We start from the raw sequence: 22,760 nt of genomic DNA on the forward strand, positions 1-22,760 counted from the left end.
CAAAGCTAACCAATTCAGTTTGTTTAGGCCTTGGGTTTTGTTGGTGAATCTTTACAAGGCACAGTACTAAGCACTAAACCGGATAATTTAAGGAATGTGACCATATGAGCAATTATATGCTATAAGAGAGAAGCTAAGCATTAGTTAAAGGAGACTAGAATAAGCTTCATTCTGATAGCAGCTGTGACACTGTATTGAGAAAGTGGTGGACATTTTACATAGAAAAATCATCTTTCACCTAACAGTGTGGAAAACCACAAACTTCATATTCCAAAACAAAATGAAGGTGGGGGGAGGCTTTCACTTCTGGGGAAAAATGTACTAAGTAATTAAAACCAATTCTCGGCTGGGCGTGGTGGCGCACGCCTTTAATCCCAGCCCTCGGGAGGCAGAGGTAGGAGGATCGCCATGAGTTCAAGGCCACCCTGAGACTACATAGTGAATTCCAGGTCAGCCTGAGCTAGAGTGAGACCCTACCTCGAAAAACCAAAAAAAAAAAAATAAATAAAAATAAATAAAATAAAATAAAATAAAACCAATTCTCCACTTCTACTCTTTAATAGCTAGAAATTGGGCTTTCACCCCCAGCACCCATGTAAAAATGCTGGCCCTAGCACTGGGAGGCAGACTCAGGTTTCCTGGAGCTTAGTGGCCAGCCACTCCAGCCTAATCTGCAAACTGCAAGCCAATGAAAGATCATGTCTCCAAAAAGGTGGATGATGGACAGGTGTGGTGTTGCATGCCTTTAATCCCAGTACTTGGGAGGCAGAGATATAGGTGGAGGACCTCTGTGAGTTGGAGGGCAGCCTGGGACTAGAGAGTAACTTCCAGGTCAGACTGGGCTAGAGTGAGACAGAACCTAAATACACACACACACACACACACACACAAAGTTGGATGGTGTTCCTGAGGTTCCCTCCACACACACACGCACCTGTACATATAAACATGTACACACAGAGGCACTTAAAAAACAAGAGGGGGGGGCTGAAGAGATGGCCTAGTGGTTAAGGCACTTGCCCGCAAAGCCTAAGGACCCATGTAAACCAGATGCACAAGACGGCACATGCATCTGGAGTCCATTTGCAGTGGCTGGAGGCCCTGGTGCACTCATCCTATATGCCTCTTCCACTGCCTCTCTCACTCTCTCAAACAAACAAACAAACAAACAAACAGGAAGTGGTGACACACACCTTTAATTCCAACACTCAGGAGGCAGAGGTAGGAGATCACTGTGATTCAAGTCCACCTTGAGACCACACTGTGAATTCTAGCTCAGCTTGGGCTAGAGCAAGACCTTACATCCAGAGGTGTGGGGAGGGACCTGCTGGGCTGAAGAGATGGCTAAGTGGTTTCTTCTGTGCAAGCATGAGGGCCAGAGGGCCCCTGAAACCAAAAGAATTCAAATCACCAGGTTACACACACACAGTTGGGCATAGCAGTGTATGCCTATAGCCACAGTCCTGCAAAGGGAAGTAGAGACCAGAACTTGCCTGGACTCATGTCAAACAGCAAGCTCTGAGCTGGGTAAGAGACTCCAGCTCAAACTAAGAACAGCCAGAAAAAAAAAAAAGGACAGGCAGCAGGGAAGTGGAGCAGAAGCAGAGAGTGACCTGTCTGCTCAAGTAACCACAGACAATCACTCCCCAAAACTACCACTGCAGGCTATCACATGGGGTGCCAAAAAGGCACATATATGTGCCCATCACATATTCCATATTACACTACAAACCAACTAGCAAAGATAAAGATAAAGAAGCTGAAAGTTAAAATAACATTAATTATTAAATCAAAAAGTGAACAAGCTGGGTGTGGTGGCACAGGCCTTTAACCCTAGCACTGAAGAGGCAGAGGTAGGAGGATCACCATGAGTTCGAGGCCACCCTGAGACTACATAGTGAATTCTAGGTCAGCCTGGGCTCGAGTGGAACCCTACCTTGGAGGAGGAAAAAAAGTGAACAAGATTATAAAGTATTTGAACAAAGTCCAGAAAGTGTAAACTAGATTATTAAGCCCCAGACTCAAAAAGTGGATTTCAATTGGGTATGGTGGCACACGAGGCAGAGGTAGGAGGACTGCTGTGAGTTCAAGGCCACCCTGAGAGTACAGATAAATTCCAGATCAGCCTGAGCTAAAGTGAGATCCTACCTCAAAAAAACAAAGAAACAAAAAAAAAAAAAATGGATTTCAGACTGGGGAGATAGCTCAGCAGTTAAAGACACTTGCTTGTAACGTCTGCCAGACTGAGTTCAACTCCCCAGCCCCCACATAAAGTCAGATGCACAAAGTGGCGCATGTATATGGAGCTCATTTACAGGAGGCACACCCATTCATTCTCTCTCCTTGTAAATAAATAAATCAATCAAAAAATTTAAAATATTTATTTATTTGCAAGCAGACAGAGAAGACAGAAAGAATGGATGCACCAGGGCCAGTGCTCTGGCCACTGCATATAAACTCCAGATACATGTGCCATTTTGTGCATCTGGCTTACGTGGGTACTGGGGAATTTAAGTCAGGTAAGTAAGCTTTATAGGCAAGAGCCCCAACCGCTCAGCCATCTCTCCAGGCCAATAAAAATATCTATAAAGGCCAAATGAGCCAACGGGTACAATAGTGGCACGTCCTGTTTGGAGGAAACCAACTGCCCTCTAATTTGACTAGAGACTCGCTCCATAGTAGGGAATACATCCCTGATACTGAAAACCTACAATAGGGGTAGTCATGAGCCCTAGGGGTGTAACATCTGCTGCTGTCTGGCTAAATGTATATACTATGCTCACCAAACTATCTAGTAAGCACTTCTCTTAATGTTCATATCTATATATTAATGCTACTCTCATTTTTTAAAAATATTTTATTTTTATTTATTTATTTGAGAGCGACAGAGAGAGAGAGAGAGAGGGAGAGAGAATGGACACGCCAGGGCCTCCAGCCACTGAAAACAGACTCCAGACGCTTGTGCCCCCTTGTGCATCTGGCTAACATGGGTCCTGGGGAATTGAGCCTTGAACTGGGGTCCTTAGGCTTCACAAGCAAGCGCTTAACCGCTAAGCCATCTCTCCAGCCCGCTACTCTCACTTTTGATAGAGAATCTTCTCTTTTCAGATGGCAGTGACCTTGGGATGACTCAGAAGGCATCACGTGCTAAGAAGTGACAGAGGAGTGCTCAGCACTGCAACATCTCTATCACACCTTCCAAGGCTCAGGGTCCATTGCAGAGGAGGTGACAGAAAGAATTTAAGAGCTGAAGGAAGGGTAGGACCTAATACTACATAGTGAATTCCAGGTCAGCCTGAGCTAGAGTGAGACCCTACCTCAAAAAATAACATAAAATAATAAAAAAATTTGTAAGTGGATGGGTGTGGTGGTGCACGCCTTTAATTCCAGCACTCAGAAGGCAGAAGTAGGAGGATCGCCATGAGTTCAAGGCCATCCTGAGACCACATAGTAAATTTCAGGTCAGCCTGAGCTAGAGTGAGACCCGACCTTGAAAAAATTTTATATATATATGTATGTATGTATGTATGAATTTGTAAGTGAACTTCAGCCTATATTTCTCTGACCCAAAGCTACAGTTTTAGGCAACAAAAAAGTCAAAGCCAGGAACTCATCAACAGTGTGTAGTAACTACCACCCCTTCCTTACTTTAACGTGGTGACTCAAAGAACTACATCTTAAAGGTAGGAAGCAAAACAGCAGGAATAATGAACAAGAGAAAGGAAACCAAAAGAACTGTAGAATCAAATACATGGATTATACAACAACGATTTTTATTATGTTTACAATAAAAATCAAAGGGCAGGGACTGAAGAGATGACTCAGTGGTTAAGGCACTTGCCTGCAAAGCCTAATGACTCAGGTTCAACTCCCCAGTACATATAAAGCCAGATTCACAGGTTACCACATACATTTGAGGTTCCTTTGCAGAGGCTAGAGGCCCTGGGGCCCACTCCTCTTGCAAATAAATTGAAAATTAAGGGGTATGGAGATGGCTCAATGGCTAAGAGCACTTGCAGCACAAGTGTGAGCACAAACCTAAGGACCTGAGTTCAATCCCCAGTACCCACAGAAAAAGCCAGGCACGGGGCTGGAGAGATGGTTTAGCGGTTAAGGCATTTGCCTGCCAAAGCCAAAGGATCCTGGTTTGTTTTTCCAATACCCATGTAAGCCAGATGCACAAGGGGTCATTCATGCATCTGAAGTTCATTTGCAGTGGCTAGAGGCCCTGGTGCATCCATTCTCATTCTCTCTCTCTCTCTCTTTTAAATAAATAAGTTAGGCATGATTGTGCTCACCAGTAATCCCTGTGCTGAGGTGAACACACACACACACACAGAGAAAGAAATATAGCCTTGAAATAGTAAAGTGTTAGTAACTAAAAACAGTGACAAGCCTAAACAGAGCTTTAGTTACTAAAACCTGAATTATCCAGGCTAGGTGTAGGGGGCCCACAACTGTAATCCTACACTCTTGAGGATATGGCAGAAAGATCTTGAGATTGAGGCTAGCTAGATGAAATAGCAAAACCCTGCCTAAAAACATAAAAGAAAAATACACACAAACAGGCATGGAAAATACAGTAAAAGCATCTATGTAAAGGCAGTAAAGAAGAAACAACAGAGAAGCAGTGTATGTCTACATAGAGTGGCTAGAACTTTATACATAAATCACTAATCCAGAGTCAAAAAGTCTAGTATCCCCAAACATGCTGGTGTATGCTTGTTATCTCAACACTTGAGAGGGAGAGGCAGGAATATAAAAACAAGGACATTTTCCCCCTACACAGCAAATTTTAGACCGGCTTGGCTATATGAAACATTGTCTAAAAGTCCAATAAACACAAATCATGGGGGATGGAGGGATGGCTTATCAGTTAACGCGTTTGCCTGCAAAGCCAAAGGACTCAGATTCGATTCCCCAGGAGCCACATTAGCCACATGCACAAGGGGGCGCATGCATCTGGAGTGCGTTTGCAGTGGCTGGAGGCCCTGGTGCGCCCTTTCTCTATATCTGTTTCTTTCTCTCTCTGTGTCTGTCGCTCTCAAATAAATAAGCAAAACATAAAAATTAAAAAAAAATCATGGGGTTCGAGACATGGCTTAATGGTTAAGTCGCTTACCAACAAAGCCAAAGTATCCAGATTCAATTCCCCAGTACCCACTATCTGCCTCTCTTTCTCTCTCAAATAAATAAATAAACATAGTTTAAAATATCATGGTTGGAAGCACCATAATGAAAATGCAAAAAGATACAACACTCTTAAAAACACATTCCAAGTCGGGCATGGTGGCACATGCCTTTAGTGCCAGCAAAGATTGGAGGATTGCTGCGGGTTTGAGGTCACCCTGAGACTTCATAGTGAATTCCAGGTCAGCCTGGGCTAGACACCCTACCTCAAAAAACCAGAAAAAGGGGCTGGAGAGATGGCTTAGTGGTTAAGTGCTTGCTTGTGAAGCCTAAGGACCCCGGTTCGAAGCTCAATTCCCCAGGACCCATGTTAGCCAGACGCACAAGGGGGCACATGCATCTGCAGTTGTTTGCAGTGGCTAGAAGCCCTGGCGCACCCATTCTCTCTCTCTCTCTCTGCCTCCCTCTCTCTCTCTCTCTCTCTCTCCCCCTCTCCCTCTCTCTCAAATAAATAAATAAAGATAAAACAAAACAAAAAATTTTTTAAATTTTCTCTTTAAAATAAAAAAAAACAGAAAAAAACAAAACAACCCTCCTACACACATATTCCATAGTGTAAAGCTTTTTTATGAAAAATATTTATTCAATCTTCAAATTAAAATTACAAAAGTTCATTACTTTAGCTTATTGTTTTAGAAAATGAAATCACACCTATATTCTCCAAACGGAATAAAAGCTGATCCTACTTAAGAATGCAGACAAGAATATTAAGAAAGCCAGTAACAGTGAACACACTGCAATTAATTTTGCTGCCCTAAAGGCATATTACACTATGATCAAGCCTACAGTGGAACTCTGCTATGAAACTGCTTTACTGACCAGGTGGCTTTCAATTTCTAAAGCATAAGGTTGACTCTAAACAAGCATCAAGTTCATTGGATGGTAAAAAATGAAGACTGATAACCTGGTAAATGGTCTCCACGTAATTCCTTTCTTTTTTTAAAAAAATTTATTTATTTATTTATTTATTTGAGAGCAACAGACACAGAGAGAAAGACAGATAGAGGGAGAGAGAGAGAGTGGGCGCGCCAGGGCTTCCAGCCCCTGCAAATGAACTCCAGACGCGTGTGCCCCCTTGTGCATCTGGCTAACATGGGACCTGGGGAACCAAGCCTCGAACCAGGGGTCCTTAGGCTTCACAGGCAAGCGCTTAACCGCTAAGCCATCTCTCCAGCCCCGTAATTCCTTTCTTAAAACCAGGCAGAGAGCTGGACAGATGGCTAACTACCTGCAAAGCCTAAGTACACAAAAGAGTTCGATTCACCAGCATCCATGTAAAGCCAGATGTACAAAGTGGCGCATGCATCTCAAGTTCATTTGCAGTGGCTAGAGGTCCTGGCGTGCCCATTCTCTCTCCCTCCCTCCCCCTCCCTCTCTCTGTTTCTCTTCTCTGCTTGCAAATAACTAAATAAAATTTTTAAAAAAACAGGCATAACTTCCTCTTAAAGGCATTAAGCTGTCGCCTGACAAAGATATTGGGCAGTCCCTTCTTTCAGACATTGCCTGCAGTTCATCACAGGCTCTAATTGAAGTACATAAGATACCTTTACTTCAACTCAATTCCTTGGTACCAAAAGGAGTCCAAAATAAAAAAGGAGTCTACACACTGACTTCTTTTAAAGATTTCCAAAGCAATGCCCTCCAAATCATTGTTTTTATTGGGAGGAGGGGTGTTTCAAGGTAGGGTCTCACTCTGGCCTAGGCTGACCTGGAATTAACTATGTAAACTCAGGGTGGCCTCGAATTCATGGTGATCCTCCTACCTCTAACTCCCGAGTGCTGAGATCAAAGGCGTGCGCCACGACACCCAGCTGCTTTGATTTTTGAAGCAGAGTATTGCTATATAGCCCAGGTTGGCCATGAATTTGGTAAAGCCAGGCTGGCCTTCAACTAGGGACACTCCTGACTCAGGTCCCCCGATTAAGAGTAAAGGCTATCACGACCAAATCCTCCAAACCACTTAAGGTGTCCCTGGGGGCATATCAATAAATCAAATCGCTGAAGAATCGACAAAAACCTCTCTCATAGCTAGTACACAAGAGGGCCCTGGAAATTCTGATCAGCGGCCTTCTGGCGTCACACTCCAGACCTACTGAAGTGACTAGCTGGGGATTATGTACAAGGTCTGCATTTGAAAATCAGATGCCACAGGATCTTATTTTCTTCTAGTGTTTAAGAAACACTGCTATGAACAACAGGTCTCCCCTTTTCCCTGCCTGGACTGCCATTCCCAAGGGACACCAACTCTCAAAAAGACAACTCTCTCATTCTTAGCTCGGTTCTACAAAACGGACACGCTGTCTGGGCTTCTATTACTACCCCCCCCCCACCAAAGGCACTGCAACTCGGACAAGGTGCATAATAAATGTGTTCCCCACCCTGCAACTACACTCTGAGATTCAGCTATTTCCAAGTACGGGTCTCCACGTCTTTTAAGACTCCTGGAGCTGCCTCAAGACCGGTGGAAGAGCGATGGCTCCAGCTAGCAGGAAAATTAAAAAAAAAAAAAAGGCCAACTACAGGCCCCACAGTCCCGGGTGCCTGCCTTGCAGGGTCGGGTAACCTCCCACCACTACCACACGCCTCCCCGCAGGCTCCGCTCAGGATGGTCCCTGCAAACCGCGGGACTCGGGCACGCTGGGCGAGGGTGCCGACTGAAGACAAGCGGAGGCCCTAACCCTAACCCCGGAGGACTGCGGTTCACCTTCTCCGCAAAGAAGCCCACGTTCGCCGTCTGGCCAGAACCCAGGCCGCACTCACTCACCTACCAGAGCGCGGGAGGCAGGACTCCCTCCACTGGGCGCCGCCCACCCCAAACCGCCGCCGCGAGGGCCACTGGCTCTTTAAAACAAGAAAGAAAGAAAGATGGGGGAAAGGAAACAAATACACTTTGCTTTTTGTATTCCTTTTGACCCTTCAGGGCTTCCTGTTCCTCGCCGCCACAACAAACTTCCACCTCCCTTCCGGCGGCCTAACCCAATCGACAGCTCTCTTCCTCCCAGTGAGCCTAATGGAAATCCGGTGACTCAAAAAAGAAAAAAAAAAAAACGAGTCGGAGAAACCTGATTGGTCCATTCACCCGTCGGCAAAGGGAATTGGCCGGTTCTCTCCTGGGGGGGCGGGCCGAACTGCGGTCTCACGTGATGCGATTCTTGGGAGATGATTGGCTGTCAGGGAGAAGGATTGCCACCGAGGAAGGGGCGTTTCCTAGGGGACTGAGGGAGGGCCGGGGCGGTACGAAGCGGGGGTGGGCCCTGCGCGTAATGGCAGCGCCGTGTCCTCGCGTCCATCTTTACCGCTCTCTTGGACCTGTCACAAAGGAGTCGCGCTGCTGTCGCCGCCCCCTCCCTCCGGTGGGCCCGGGAGCTAGAGAGAAAGTCAGTGCCGCAGCCCGTCCGCGCTGCCGTTGGAAGGCCCCTGGGGACGCGCAGCGGGAGGGAGCCGGCGGGTTAGGGACGTCGGTGAGGGAGCGGAACTGCTGCTGGAGCCTGGGGCCGAGAGACCGGACTGGGGCCCGAGCAGGCTCGGGAAAGGGGCCTGGGAGCGGGTGGCGCTGGGCAGAGCCCAGGAAGCAACCGGAAGGTACTCTACCGAGGCCGGGCTGGAGGCGTCTTGAAGAGGTGAACCTGGAAGAGGGTGTTCCCCGTTTTGGGGGGACCTGCCCGCCGGAGGTTGTTGGGTCACCCTTGTGAGGAGGCTGCGGCTAACGGGGCCCAGGTGAGAGGCAGGTTATCTCCGGGGACGGCACCTGGGGTTAAGGGGTGCTCTTCGCGGGGTGCCCGGGACCGAGGGGAGATCGCTTTGGGAATGAAGTTCCCTTTGTGGAGTTTGCGGTTTCGGTGGGAAGCAGAAGTCCCGCGGGGACATTTAGTCATGCGAGGGGTGGGTGTGGGGAGGGGGTGTCTCGGAGAGAGGTGGGACACGGGAACTGGACCTCGCGGGCTCTTCTTCTCCGGAGACCCAAGACTTTGGGGACAGGAGAGTCCTGGGAAGACGTCCCCGTAGGAAGACCCGAGCGCAGGACAGTAGAAGGAAATAGGAATGGCCAGGGCTCTTCTCTGTCTGGAGACGGACCAGGTGTCCCAGAGGCAGGATTCAGCCGCTTCTGGGCTCGGCGCCAGGGTGGGGTGAGGGGAGTCCATGCCACCGTCATCCCCCTTGCCCGCGAGCTTCTAGATTGGGCTTCTGTGTGTTGTGTCCCTGCCTGTTGTCTGCTTCATTTTCCCTGTTCTTAGGAAGGGACACGGGGGCAGAGTTCCTGGACTGAGACTCTGAGCCTTACGTCTGTTGTCTGAGCTAGGTTGCTCCCCCTGGAGTATTGTACTTTGAACTTTTAAAGGTTGGAAGAGTCAGGGCCTGAATCCTGAAGTTTTCCAGGCCTCTCGTCAACCATCTGTTTGTCCTTAGTGGAGTGACTTCACCTCCTTGACTTTCTTGTGTAAAATAACCAAGGCAGGATGTGCAAGTAAGGTACCGGAATGGGTCTCTGTTGAGGAATAAAAGTGAAAAGTATTTTTCTAAGTTGTAAAGATGTTAAAAGATTGGCATTGAAGAAAGTTGATGATCACCTATATAGTGTTGGGAGCCATTCTGTTCAAGATTCACAGCCTCTTAGCCACGTTATAGCCAATCCCATGATTTCCCATGGAAGGGTTTTCAGTTTTTCTTTACTGAGTCTTAATTTACTTTGAACTTCTGATGCTGCTGGCAGGATTTAACACAGACTATAATCTTTTGCTTCAGGAAGTTGTTTTTTTTTCCTCAAAGTAATTTGATCTCAATATTGTAGGAGTGTATGTGTGTGTGTGTTTGTGTGTGTGTGTGTTCATGCCCTTTGAATGTCTATAGGTAATGACTGCTACCCTGCCTCCTCCTGTTGTAATTTGTAAATAAAACTGTCTTCTCTCCATGAGTATTATGCCTTGTGGTAGCCCCACAGTATAGATTATGAGGCACATTGTAAGCTTTTATTTCTCCTCTGTAAGGGCTCTCGGTTTTTCCCTTCATGTAGAGTTTTTGCATTTCCAGGGTTCTCTCTCTGATCCCTGTTATTATGAAGTTATAGTATAACCACATCCTGGCCATGTGTGACTTCACTAATAATTTGGTTATTGGCATTTGTTAGAGCTGGTTCCCCCAGGTTTAGAAATCTGTAATTTTTTTTTTTTTTTTAAGGTAGGGTCTTGCTCTAGCCCAGGCTGACCTGGAATTTATTATGGAGTCTCAGGATGGCCTTAAATTCATGGCAGTCTTCCTACCTTTGCCTCCCACGTGCTGGGATTAAAGGCATGTGCCACCACACCCAGATTGAAATTTGTGATTTTTGAAGTAAATTAATTTTTTGTCGTATTTTTAAGTAGCCTTTTGTAAAAAATAATAATAATAAAAGTTGACCCGAATTTCCTGTTTTTTTAATCGTATTTCAAGTTTTTTAATCACTGTGATAATTTTGTGTGCTTCATGATTTCCCAGAATACATAGTGCCCTGATCTGTTACTTAATATCTTTATAAGTCCAATTTTTTGTGGGGGTTATTTATTTATTATTATTTTTATTTTATATTTACATATTTATTTATTTGAGAGTGTCTGAAAGAGGGAGAGGGAGGAAGGGAACGAGAGAGAGAATGAGTGCACCAGGGCCTTTAGTCATTGCAAACAAACTCCAGACGCATGCGCCATCTTGTGCATCTGGCTTTCTGGGGGTACTGGGAAACGGACTTGAGTCCTTTGACTTTCCAGGCAAGTGCCTTAACTGCTAAGCCATCTCTCCAGCCCTATTATTATTATTTTAAAATTTTATTTATTTATTTACATAAGAGAGAGAAAGTAGGGAAGGACAGGGAGAGGGAAGGAGGGAGGTAGAGAGAATGAATGTGGACACTCCAAGGCCTGTAGCCACTGCAAAGGAATTCCAGACGCATGTGCCACCTCGTGTATCTGGCTTACGTGGGCACTGGAGAATTGAACCTGGGTCCTTAGGCTTCACAGACAAGTGCTTTAACTGTCAAACCATCTCTCCAGCTCCATTATGATGATGATGATCATTTATTTTTCTAGCCCTACCTATTTTTTTATTTTCTTTTCACAATTTTTACTAACATTTTCTATGATTATAAAAAATATCCCATAGTAATACCCTCCCTCCCCCCTAAGTCCAATTTTTTGATGTTTTAAAAGCCCTTCAGTTTTTCCTCAGTGATTTTTTTTTTTAAGCTATTGATTATAGGAAGTTTTCCAGCATGCTCTATGACATATTCTACGTAGGGTTTTTTTTTTTTTTTTACTTGCTTTGCCAGCAAAATAACTTTTTAGTAAGTATTAAGGGGAAATAAAAACAGCATTGTAGGGCTGGAGAGATGGCTTAACAGTTAAGACACTGGCTTGCAAAAGGACCCAGGTTCGATTCCCCAGGACCCATGTGAACCAGATGCACAAGGTGGTGCTGCAGCTCAGTTGCATGCAGTAGCTGGAGGCCCTGGCATGCACATTTTCTTTCTCTCTCCCTCCCTCTTTCTATCTCTCTCAAATAAATTAAAAAAAAAATTTTAAAAAGCAGTGTATATAATATTGTATTATTCTAGTGAGTAAGATAATTCAATAGTCCTCAGTTTTTGTGTTCTTTTTTGTTTTGTTTTTTGAGGTCAAGTCTTGCTCTAGCCCAGGCTGGCCTGGAATTCACTCGTAGTTTCAGGCTGGCCACAAACTCACAGTGATCCTCCCAAGTTAAAGGCTTGTGCCACCATGCCTGGCAGAGAGAGAGCATGAGAATGGGTGTACCAGGGCCTCTAGTTGCTACAAATGAAGTCCCGATGCATGCAGCACTTTGTGCTTCTGGCTTTACATGGAAACTGGGGACTCGAACTCCACTTGTTAGGCTCCACAGGCAAGCACTTTAACTGCTAAACCATTTCTCCTGTCCCTGTGTTCTTTTTTGTAGCTAGGGCTTGCTGTGACCTGGAACTTGTAATCCTCCTACAGTTTCCTGAGTGCTGGGATTATAGGTGAAAATAACTCTAAAGTATGTCTTGGCAAGATTTTAACAAAAGAAATTGTTGTGTTCTCTGAAGTGTGTTTACAGTATAATTTGTTTCAACTCATGAGCTTAAATGAATCTATCAAGGATTGCATATTTCCCCAATTTTTTTTTTTTTTTTTTTTGAGATAGGGTACCACAATGTAGCCTAGGCTGACTTTCAGTTTGCAAGTCTTCCTACCTCAGCCTCTTAAGTGTTGGGATTACAAGTATGTACCATCATGCCTGGCTATAATGAAAATGATTGTTATAATGAAGTTGTAAGTCACTTTGCATGTTTTAAAATACTTTCGAGCTGGGTGGTGGTGCATGCCTTTAATCCCAGCACTCGGGAGGCAGAAGTAGAAGGATCGCCAAGAGTTCGAGGCCACCCTGAGACTACAAAGTTAATTCCAGGTCAGCCTGGACCAGAGTGAGACCCTACCTTGACAAAACAAACAAAAAAAACTTCCTATGACACTTTAAAATTTGTTTGATGAAATTATTAGTAATCCTCAAGAAGTGGTCAGATCAATGTGAAATAGAATGTGATAGTCACAGTTGCCAAGAATAAGGGGACAGTCAATAGACATCACAAACGAGTAGAACAAATGATCCAGGAGTCTGTTTCAACCAGTAGTCTATTTTGTGATAGTAAACTATGGATTTAGATTTTCTTCAAGCTTTTGTCATTTACCCTTGAATTTGGACAATCCACGACTGTCCCCTACGGTTTACAAATTAGGAAATTGAAAAATAAAATGTCAGGGAGCAGTAAATCCCCAAACCTGGAGTACAGCCTTTAGGAGGAAACTTACAGTTTTTTGTAGTACATAAGATAAATATTTTCCCTTTAGTTTGGTTAATCAGCTTTTCAGTCTATTTGCCAATCTTTATGACTACCAGAAAAGTACAGCTGGGCATAAATGCACATGCCTTCAATCACAGCACTTAAGAGACACAAGAATGAGGATTGTTGGGCTGGAGAGATGGCTTAGCGGTTAAGCGCTTGCCTGTGAAGCCTAAGGACCTTGGTTCGAGGCTCAGTTCCCCAGGTCCCACGTTAGCCAGATGCACAAGGGGGCGCACGCATCTGGAGTTCGTTTGCAGAGGCTGGAAGCCCTGGGGCGCCCATTCTCTCTCTCTCCCTCTATCTGTCTTTCTCTCTGTGTCTGCCGCTCTCAAATAAATAAATAAAAATTAAAAAAAATTAAAAAAAAAAAAGAACTTTAAAAAAAAAAAAAGAATGAGGATTGCTGTGAGATTAAAGCCTGGGACTACAGAGTGAGTTCTGTCAGCCTGGCCTAGAGTGAGACCCCTCCTCAAAATAATAATAATAAATAATAAAAATAATAAAAAAGTAAATATCCATTCCAAAAAGGAGTGGTTGCTGGCTAAATATGTAAAAACAAGCCAGCCTTTCAGCAATGCCTTTAATCCTAGCACTTGGGAGGCAGAGGTAGGAGGATTGCTATGATTTCGAGGTCACCCTGAGACTACGTAGTGAATTCCAGGTCAGCCTGGACTAGAGCAAAATCCTAGCTTGAAAAAAAAAAAGTAAAAACAACTATAAGTAAATGTGTGTGACAAATAAGGTTAAATCGGGTAAAATTACATTATGAAAGTGCTGGGCTCTTAAAGAATACATTTCTCATTAAGCCAGGCATGGTGGCCCATGCCTGGAATCTTAGCACTTGGGAGGTTGAGGCAGAAGGATTGCCAAAAGTTTGAGTCAGCCTGGACTACAAAGTGAGGTCCTATCAAAAATACAAAAAAGGCGTGAGAATGAAAATACTTAGTAGCAGAGGCCAGTAAGTTAACAAGGAGACATAAAGGGAAGAGAAAAGAAGAGAGGAGGGTACTTAATAGGTTGATATTGTATATATGTAAGTACAGTGATTGAAATGGGGAGGTAATATGATGGAGAATGGAATTTCAAAAGGGAAAGTGTGGGGGGGAGGGAGGGAATTACCATGGGATATTTTTTTATAATCATGGAAAATGCTAATAAAAATTAAAAATAAACAAACAAATAAAAGAATATTCCCCTTTAGCTGGGGATGGACCTCAGTAGTAGACTACATGCTTAGTGTGTGCAAGACCTTGAGTTCAATCCCTACAACAATGAGAGAGAGAGAGAGAGAAAGAAAATAGACTCTCACCTTTGTTCCTGAGCTTTAAAAGGGGGGGGGGGGTTCTGGAGAGATGGCTTAGCGGTTAAGCACTTGCCTATGAAGCCTAAGGACCCCAGTTTGAGGCTCGATTCCCCATGACCCATGTTAGCCAGATGCACAAGGGGGTGCACGCGTCTGGAGTTTGTTTGCAGTGGCTGGAGGCCCTGGCACGTGCTCGCACGTTACCCTCCCTCCCTCCCTCCCTCCCTCGCTCTTTCTCTCCCTCTCTCTCTCTCTCTCTCTCTCTCTCTCTCTTCCTTTCTCTCTCTCTCCCCCTGTTGCTCTCAAATAAATAAACAAAACAAAAAAATTTTTTTAAATGAAGCCAGGCATGGTGTCATACACCTTTAATCCCAGCACTCGGGAGGCAGAGGTAGGAGAATCACCATGAGTTTGAGGCCACCCTGAAATTCCCTAGTGAATCCCAGGTCAATCTGGGCTAGGGTGAAACCCTACCTTGAAAAACAAAAACAAACAAAAAAAAAACTTATTTATTTATTTGAGAGAGAGGGGCAGAGAGGAAGTACATGGATGCGCCAGGGTCTTTAGCCACTGCCAATGAACGTCAGAGGCATGTGCTATCTGGTGCATCTGACTTACATGGGTGGGGAATTCAACCCAGGTCATTAGGCTTTGCAGGTAAGCACCTTAACCCCTGGGCCATCTCTCCAGCCCTGTTTCTGAGCTTTCAGGAACCAAGAAGACATTTTAACTAGCAAGAAATTGATGCCCTTCTTAATTAAGTTTAATATGGAATGAACTATGCATGCAGCTTTCTTATTGCTTGAAATTATAGTTTCCAGGCATAAGTTCATAAATCCTATATACCTCAAATGGAAGGTTTGAAATTTCTTACTCAGCAACTATATTATTACCTCATGGTTTAATGTTTAAGTGTTGTTTTTACTTATCTTTTCTCCCCCCTAAAGGATTATGTTCCTTTCCTTTGTTCATTTAATGCTATGATTCTCAAAATATAGCTCCTACTTCACCCCACCACATGGAAAATGCAGCTTCTTTATTAAATAGTTTTTATTTTTTGTTTATATTTTATTTATTTTTTTCTCAATTTTTATTAACATTTTCCATGATTATATAAAATATCCCATGGTAATACCCCCCCCACCTTCCCCTTTGAAATTCCATTCTCCATCATATCCCCTCCCCATCTCAATCAGTCTCTTTTATTTTGCTGTCATTATCTTTTCCTAAGTTGTTTTTACTTTTAAGCTATTAAAGATAAAGACTACTGGGCTGGAGAAATGGCTTTGCGGTTAAGGTGCATGCTTGCGAAGCCTAAGGACCCTGGTTCAATTCTCCAGGTCCCACGTAAGCCAGATGCACATGGTGTCGCATGCGTATGGAGTTCGTTTGCAGTGGCTAGAGGCCCTGGTGCACCCATATCCCCCCCCATCTCAAATAAGTCTTTAAAAAAAATAGAATTCAGAAAGAGAAAGTGGGCTGGAAAGATTGCTTGGTGTATAAAGTGCTTGCCACACAAGCTTGAGGACCTGCGTTCAGATCCCATGTAAAGTCAAACTCTATAGTGCTAGTGTCTGTTAACACCTGCATGCCCAGGGCAAGAAGAGAGGTAGAGACAGGAGAATAAAATGAAAACTCTTGGGCCAGCTAGCCTGGCAAATGCAGCAGTGAACAATGAGACCCTGCCTCAAACAAGGTGGAAGGCGAGAACTGATACCTAACATTGTCATCTGACCTCTACAGTGCTCCATAGCACTCACACACAGGAAAAAAAAAAATGAAGGTACTCCAAGAATGGAAGTGTGCCAGTGAGTTGGAAAAATGCATAAGCTCAAAAGCTCTTTATTAAGTTCGTATTTATTCATAGTTCATAGTTCATAGTTACATATTCATAAACACCACACATTGATAACCTTCCAAGTAACTGTTAAGGATTACTTTAAAAAAAAAGCATATCAGTTGCCTCAAACTAAAGCAGTTAGAATCTGCTGTGATCTATACCTCTTTCCCACAGGTAGTCTACCCTGGGAAACTTGGCATTTACTGCAAGTGTCTCATATCATGTGTAAAATAGAGATTCCTGCAGTATTCAGGAAGGCTGCTTGGTTTGGTGCACATCATCCTTATTGTCTCAAAATGATCTTGGTTTTTCATTGTGAGTGAAAAACCTTTGGTGGTGTTTTCATGAGACTTACGATTTAGTTTCAACTGTTTAAAAATCTTTTTTGAGAGAGAGAGAGAAAGAATGGGCATGCCAGGGCCTTCAGCCACTGCAAACGAACTCAAAACACATGTGCCACCTTGTGCAGCTGGCTTACATTGGTCCTGGGGAACCAAACCAGCGTCCTTAGGCTTCACAGGCAAGTGCCTTAACCACTAAGCCTATCTCTCCAGCTTCAGGTTTATCAGGTTTATTTTGAACTTTACAAAAAATATTTTAGTCAAGTGTGGTGGTGCATGCTTTTAATCCCAGCACTTGGGAGGGTAAGGTAGGAGGGGATTGCTGTGAGTTTGAGGCCAGCCTGAGTCTACATAATGAATTCCAGGTCAGCCTGGGATAGTATGAGAACCTACCTCAAAAAACAATTTTTCAGAATGTATTTTATTTATTTATTTGAGAGAGAGAAAAAAGTCAGAGAGAGAATGAGCATGTCAGGGCCTCTAAGCCTCTACAAAACAAACTCCAGGTGATTGTACCATCTTGTGTGTCTGGTTTTATGTGAGTATTGGAGACATTGAACTTGGGTCTTTTGGCCTTACCGGCAAGTGCCTAAACTACTTAGCCATCAATCCAGCTCTCCCTTTAAAAAAAAAAAAATTATGTGCTGGAGAGATGGCTTAGTGGTTAAGGTGCATGCCTGTGAAGCCTAAGGACCCAAGTTTGATTTTCCAGGTTCCATGTAAGCCAGATGCACATTTGGAGTTTGTTTGCAGTGGCTAGAGGCCCTGGCATGCCCATTCTGTGTCTGTCTGTCTGTCTCTCTCTTTCCCCCTCTTTGTCTCTAATAAATAAAAAGAATCTTTAAAAAATTATTTATTTATTTGAGAGAGGGAGAAAGAAGCAGATAAAGAGAGAATGGGCACTCCACAGCCTCCTAGTCACCACAAAACAAACTGCAGACACATGTGCCGCCTTGTGCATCTGGCTTACATGGGTACTGAGGAATTGAACCTAGGTCTTTTGACTTTGCAGGCAAGCACCTTACCCCCTAAGCCATCTTTCCATTCCCTCCTCCTTTTGTTAGGTAGGGTCTTAGTCTCTACCAGGCTGACCTGGAACTCCGTACTTCCCCACTGGCCTCAAACTCAACAGTGATCTTCCTACCTTTGTTTCCCGAGTGCTGGGATTAAAGGTTTGCACCACCAGAACTGGCTTTTTGCTCTTTTGGTTAACTTTTCACTATGAGTGGGAATATTTGTACCACAGTATTTTAGTATATAATTTGAGAATGTATTGTGCAGTTAACTAGTGCTAATTTATATAGAAATCTAAAAATATGCCCATACAGAGATGTTCACTATTGTTAAGTTCTTTCCACTGGAAAATGGGTATGGCCCACAGCCTTATTCTAGAGAACTTCATGCTTTGTCCGTGCTTGGTTAGAGAGCTAAGTGTACAGTCAGTTGCTATCCTTCATTACTAGCCCCAGTTCCCTTTGCCAAGAACACAGGGAACTTGTTTTCATCTTTTCTCAATCCCTGGTATATAAGTATTAGATAAATATTTATTGAATGGTGTCAGTTTGGAAACACTGTCTTTACAGGAGGATTTTGGAGTAAATTCACCTAAATATTTATGACCATGTATTAGGTTCTAATAGTTATCCAAATAAATATGCACATGGATGTTTTTAGACACCATTTTAAGTAGATGACATTAAGGAAAGTGTTAACCATTCATGCTACTTAAGATATTTTGTTTGCTTTTCTTAATGGCATAGAGTTTTCTTCCATACAGAAATCCTTTTCCTTCAGATTTGTATGTATTTGAAAACAGAATATTACATTTGTTTTTCTTCCCTGTATTGCAGGTATCATTAGCGCTTACCTCAGTTCTTTCTTGGAATTTCCTTTTTGGGTCTAAGGCAGATTTTTCAGTCCTTAAAACTTTAGCAAGAGTGGGTTACTACTGCTGCTGCTGCTTTTTTCTATTTGCTTCTGTAAATTTCTTGCTCTATTCCAGGCTTAAATTTTATTTTTTATTTTCTGTTTATTTATTTGAGAGAGAGAAATAAGACAGAAAATGGACACACCACACCAGGACCTCTAGCCACTGCAAATGAACTCCAGACACATGCATCATCATATACATCTGGTTTGCATGGATTCCAGGGAGTTGAACCTAGGTCCTTAGGCTTCACATGCAAGTGCCTTAGCTGCTAAGCCAATTTTCCAGCCCTTAAATTTTATTTTTAAAACATTTTTTTTTGTTTTTTTGTTTTGGTTTTTCGAGGTAGGGTCTCACTCTGGTCCAGGCTGACCTGGGATTAACTCTGTAGTCTCAGGGTGGCCTTGAACTCATGGTGATCCTCCTACCTCTGCCTCCCGAGTGCTGGGATTAAAGGCGTGCGCCACCACGCCCGGCTTTAAAACATATTTTTAATGGTAAAAGGATTTGTATTTTTTCCTTTGTATATTGCAGGTCAGGACTTTGTTCTGTAAGTCTTTCTGCCGTAGTTTCACCTTACTCTCTTGCTGTAAATTTCTGACCTCAAATGCTACTTCTCTCAGTATCATAGCATGAGGTTTTTTCATAGTAGTTTGACCAGAGACTTAGTTTCTGTCACAAATGTCCTCTCTTAAGCCAGCCTCAGTACAGAAGTATCAGCATCATGCCATGCTTTCCCAGCTACTTGAAAGTTATAATCTAGGGGATAATAGTACCATCACTTATACTCAAGTGCTCAGTGCCACTGTACATAGATATTTTTGAACATCTGGATGACGTGGTGACAATACCTTATTTATTAAGGGGCTTGTGGAGATAACTAAGTGGTCAAAGGTGCTTGCTTACAAAGCCTTCTAGTCAGGTTCAATTCCCAGTCACCCACATAAAGCCAGACTGGTGAGTGTTTGCAGCAGTAAGAGGCTCTGATATGCCCCCCCAACACACACACACAAATAATAAAGTTTTTAAAATACCTTCTCAATGCTACCTTTCCTTTTGAGGATAAAGTGAAATTCTAGCCATATAGAAATATCCCTTGATATTCAAGAGGGATTGGTTCTAGGACTTCTGCAGATACCAAAGTTCATAGATATCCCCTTTTATAAAATGACATGTTTGGCCGGGCATGGTGGCGCACGCCTTTAGTCCTAGCACTGAGGAGGCAGAGGTAGGAGGATTGCTATGAGTTCAAGGCCACCCTGAGATGACAGAGTTAATTCCAGGTCAGTTTGGACCAGAGTGAGACCCTACCTCGAAAAACAAAAAATAAAAAAATAAAAATAAAAAATTAAATAAAATGACATATTTGCATATAACCTACACACAACCTCCCCTATACTTTAAGCTACCTCTAATGTAGTTATGCCTAATTAAAAATAAATAGGACATAAGTAGTTGCTGTACTGTATTGCTTAGGGAATACTGACCCAAAAAGAAACCTGTTCATGTTCAGTATAGATACAGGTGTTTTTTTTCCAAGTATTTTTTTTATTTTTACTTGTTTGAAAGTGACAGAGAGAAAGAGAGAATGGGTGCTCCAGGGCCTCTGGCCATTGCAAACGAATTCCAGATGCATGTGCCCCCTTGTGCATCTGGCTAATGTGGGTCCTGGAGAATCGTGCCTTGAACCGGGGTCCCTAGGTTTCACAAGCAAGCGCTTAACCAAATGTAGTAGAAAATGTAGTAATAGGGCTGGAGAGATGGCTTAGCGGTTAAGCGCTTGCCTGTGAAGCCTAAGGACCCCGGTTCGAGGCTCAATTCCCCAGGACCCACATTAGCCAGATGCACAAGGGGGCACACACATCTGGAATTCATCTGCAGTGGCTGGAAGCCCTGGAGCGCCCATTCTCTCTCTCCAGCCCTTCCCAAATATTTTTTGTTTATAGTTAGCGGAACCCATAGCCGCAGGATCAATGGGTATGGAGAGCTGATTCAATTTTTCCCTTTTCTCTTCCAACAAAATACCAATAAAACAAAAAACAAAGTGCTTTATAATTGAAGCACTCATTTATTAAAACATCTTTAGATAAGTTCTGTTTTGACTGGTAAGCATACTCATAAGTATGTTTACATTTCTCATCTACATATTGTAGTATCAAATAATCAGTTTGTTGACTTCTTTGTTTTCCTCCCTCTAACCTCAGTCTTCAGTAAGGAAATCATGGCCTTTGGGGTGTCTTACAAGATGTTTGTAAAACAACTTTATTTCTGGGTAATGTTCCATATCTTGATAGGGTTTGAGGACACAGATGTATACATTTACCAGAATTCAGCATATATGTAAGGTATGCACAGTTTATTAATTTCTAAAATCATTGAGGTCTAACTAATGTTTTGCATACAGAATTACCAAGGAGACAGTTTATACTAAAGTCTGTAATTTACTTTGAACACATCAAAACTTTAAATGGATTGATGATGGATGTAGAGATGGATACCTATGTGATAAAGAAAACATAATAAAATGTTAATGGTACACTCTTAAGTGGTATATATACAGATATTTACTGTTAATAGGGATTTAATTCAGTTTTGCTGTATGTTTCAAATTTTTCATAATAAAATGTTGAGTGGGCCAGGCATGGTGGGGCATGCCTTTAATCCCATCACTTGGGAAGCAGAGGAAGGAGGATTGCCATGAATTTGAGGCCACCCCGAGACTCTATAGTGAATTCCAGGTCAGCCTGAGCTAGAGTGAGACCCTACCTCGAAAAACTAAATAAATAAAAATGTTGAGTGGGACAGTAAAATGTGACACCAGAAGCTATTGCTTAAAGTAAAAAAAAAAAAAAAAAAATCTAATTTGTTAGCACTTTTAGATTTAGAAAAATGAGAGAAAATCAGTGAAACAATAAACAATATATTGTTGCCATCCATGCCATTTCATTTAGCCTTGGAAAAAGGGGGTGAGATGATGGAAGAAACACCACATCCTATAACTGCTTTGGAATGTTTGAGGTGAAAATCTCACTAAGAGTAATTTTGTGCTCAATGACTGATTATTCTTCCTTATGAACATTCATTTATCCAGCTTTCCCTTCTTGACAGAATAATCCTGAAGTTTTCTTCTCAGTGAAAAGAAAATTTTGTCAGTACTGTGCTTAATTACTGAATGAAAGGACATATTTGCAGAAATGAATCACAGATTCCTGGACCATTTCTAGAGAGGGTTAGACCAACTAGTCAGATGCCTTTGTGGTGAGCTGGCTTTGAGGGTAGAGGCCTCTGTTTTGTACTGACAGTGAATACCAGAACGTCACTGCTTTAGCACAAAATTTACTGTAACTCCAAGCTTGATATTTTTCCCCTTAAAAGAGTTTTGAGCGCCATTAACTGTGAAAATGTAGTAATAGGGCTGGAGAGATGGCTTAGCGGTTAAGCGCTTGCCTGTGAAGCCTAAGGACCCCGGTTCGAGGCTCAATTCCCCAGGACCCACATTAGCCAGATGCACAAGGGGGCACACATATCTGGAATTCATCTGCAGTGGCTGGAAGCCCTGGAGCGCCCATTCTCTCTCTCTCTCTGCCTTGTTCTTTGTCTGTCGCTCTCAAATAAATAAATAAAAATAAACCAAAAAAAAATTTTTTTAAATGTAATGATAATTCCATACTTGAAAGAAGTATATCTACAAAGGAAATATCTGACTGCAATTATGATCTTGTAGCAAAATGGCTATTTAAGAATCTAAGCTTTTAAAGTGCTGCCACTGAGATAAGAAAAGTCTACTAATGATCAATTGTGGTGGCTCATGCCTTTAATCCCAGCACTCAGGAGGCAGAGGTAAGAGGATCACAATGAATTCAAGGCCACCCAGAGACTACATACTGAATTCCAGGTCAGCCTGGGCTAGAGACCCTACCAAACCAAAAAGAAAAAGTCTGCTAAACAATGATACTCAGTGATAATTTAAATCAGCTGATGATTGCCCCGCCCACAGATGGAATAGTTACATTTAGTTAAGTGACTAAGGGGGCCTGAGCAGTTAAGGCACTTGTTTGCAAGGCCTGACAGACTAGACTGGGTTTGATTTCCCAGGACTCATGTAAAGCCTTATGCACAAAGTACCACATGTGTCTGGAGTTCATTTACAGTGGCAAAAGGCCCTGGTGCACCCATATTCATTAATTCTCTCTCTCCCACCTCTTTCTTCCCTTGCAAATAAATATTTTTTAAAAAAAATTAAGTGACTAGGTTTAATGTTGGAGGTGGGTTTTTTTTTCTGTTTTATTCAC

General features: G+C 43.0%; 2 protein-coding genes across 3 annotated transcripts in view; one reads left to right on the top strand and one right to left on the bottom strand.

Moving 5' to 3' along the window:
* Psme3ip1 (proteasome activator subunit 3 interacting protein 1) overlaps positions 1-8,162 on the bottom strand; it is a 46,479-nt gene extending 38,317 nt beyond the window's left edge. The window contains exon 1 of one of the 2 annotated variants that reach the window (XM_045133378.1): positions 7,959-8,162. The gene's annotated coding sequence lies outside the window, so the exon portion shown is untranslated. Of the gene's footprint in view, positions 1-7,954 lie in introns of both variants that reach the window. The other variant, XM_004670731.2, reaches the window with a different exon arrangement.
* A 264-nt stretch (positions 8,163-8,426) lies between these two features.
* Rspry1 (ring finger and SPRY domain containing 1) overlaps positions 8,427-22,760 on the top strand; it is an 89,018-nt gene continuing 74,684 nt past the window's right edge. The window contains exon 1 of the mRNA XM_045136197.1: positions 8,427-8,907. The gene's annotated coding sequence lies outside the window, so the exon portion shown is untranslated. The remainder of the gene's footprint in view (positions 8,908-22,760) is intronic.

This window comes from Jaculus jaculus, chromosome 1, assembly GCF_020740685.1.
Source record: "Jaculus jaculus isolate mJacJac1 chromosome 1, mJacJac1.mat.Y.cur, whole genome shotgun sequence".
NCBI lineage: Eukaryota > Metazoa > Chordata > Mammalia > Rodentia > Dipodidae > Jaculus > Jaculus jaculus.